Here is a 2,197-nt window from a genome sequence, read left to right on the forward strand (position 1 = left end):
CCAAAGGGTCCTTGAATTAAGACCTTACCCGACTAGGTTGCAACTGTCATAAATGGAAGCTCCATCAAATCCTTCATCTTCCCCCTTTTCTAGTGCCAAGAGCACACATATGTCTTCCATAGGAACCTACAGGTTGTCCCTTCCCCAGTCGTGGTTATTAGTCAAGCTGATCTCAGCCATGGTCTTCCAATCAACATAGAGTAGGCACCCTTGGTTGGTGGGACAAAAGTCATAAAGAAGGTCATCCCACCAATGAGGCACATTGCTTTCCAACCCAAGAGGCATGCCTTCCCTTTGATCGACCGCTTTGATGGTGAAGGGATCAAGGTTGGAGATGTGTAAACCCAAAATCCTACGAGTGGCTTTGGGCATGATGTTCACTTAGGAACTGCCATCCACTATGACCACCGAATTTGGGTGCTAATGTGTGTGGAAGGCAGAGGGCAACACCTTCCTGTTGAGGAGATCTTGAATCCTAAGTATTTAAGAGAGCTTGCCATCATTGTGGAAGAGCAAGATTCTACAGCAGGTAACATGCAAAGTCAATATCTTTGGACTTTTACTATTGGGGGTAGCTCTAGCTCACAACCTCGAGCAAAGAGACAGCTTTACCTTTGTTGAAGAAAGGGCATGTGAAGGCAGGGTTTCAAAAGGCTGCCATGAAGGAGGCAACAAGGGAGATAACCAAGCTTTTTGTGCAGTGTGCATTGTCCGTCAATATTTTGATGTGGAAATTTATTGCTTTTGGACACCATTGGGGTTATCACCTTAATTGACCTTTCCTTGTTGGTGCCAATCCTTTGGTTCATTAGATCATCCTTTTAGCTTCAGATTCCCTAAATCATTGTCAAAGATAGGTCTTTTTTTGGACTCACGAACCAAAAAGGTACCATTGTTCGGTTATCTTTGTTTGCATAGCAATACTATTAGCACAGTGCCAATACTATTAGCATAGAGCTATTAGTTACTAGTGCTGAGTAATACTGCTACTAGTTAGTAGTGCTACTAGTTAGTAGTGCTAGTTAGCAGTGTGTTCTGGAAGTGGTGTGTGTTAGCAGTGTTTGCCAACAATGCTAATTAGCAGTGCTACTTTCTAGAAATGTGTGTTAGCAATTATAGTTAGAAATGTTAACTTGCAAGCCAATGGTTGGTAGAAGTATAATAGTGCTAGTTATAAGTAAAGCAATATTAATTGGAAGATCCCTGCCAATGGTTGGTAGAAGTATAATAGTGCTAGTTATAAGTAAAGCAGTATTAATTGGAAGATCCCTGCCCCCTCCGTGCATCGAATTGTTGGGTGCTAGCAGCGGAAGTAGCACTTCTTTCGCTGGGAAGGGCCTCTCACTCGGGGCCTCACCCATGGATATCTGAAGAGACTAATCCCATGGTTCTTCCAAAACCAAACCCGGAAAAACTTCCCTCGCCCACATAGGCGATTCCTCCATGATATTTTATTCTAACGCAGTCAAGGTCTTCACTAACCAAACTAATCCGACCGAATCCGCAAGTCTCATGGTCAAATCAAGGAAGAGACTTACACTTGGATCATAGAGTCCAACGCTTTTTCCCTCATCAAGAGGCACAGCCGTTGATTCTTTTCCATAGAACAAGAGTTATCCGGGATTTACTTCAACTATCGTAACTTAACAAAATTGAGTCTCATTTTAGGGATCCATCAATCCAGCCTAACCCCATCCAATCTGAAAGATCCCTGTCCCCTCCATGCAACGAATTCTGGGGTGCTAGCAGTGGAAGTAGCACTTCTTGCGCGGGGCAGGGTCCCTCACTCGGGGCCTTGCCCATGGATATTCGGACAAGTTTCTAATCCCTCGGTTCTTCCAAAACCGAACCCGAAAAAACTTCCCTCGCCCGAAAAGCACGGGCGATACCTCGAGGATATTTGTGCTTAAGAGCACATTTTTAGCATCTAATGACACTTGTATTAGTAATTAGATTCACCATTAGTGTTTAAGAATACTCTTAGTGTTTAAAAACACTATGGAATAACTCCCCTTTGTTGGATTAGAAGCCTCATTAGTGTTAATCAACACTATTAGTGCTCATAAGCACACTTTGAAGAGCTTTGTGAAGTCTCTTAATACTTCATACATAAATTTGTAGCAACTTGATACATATCCTCAAGATAAGATCTTACTTTTGGACCACATGAGGTGTCCACATGCTACATGCCTCTATC

The sequence above is a fragment of the Cibotium barometz genome, chromosome 57 (assembly GCF_041138505.1).
Source record: "Cibotium barometz isolate CiBa-2024 chromosome 57, ASM4113850v1, whole genome shotgun sequence".
Taxonomy (NCBI): domain Eukaryota; kingdom Viridiplantae; phylum Streptophyta; class Polypodiopsida; order Cyatheales; family Cibotiaceae; genus Cibotium; species Cibotium barometz.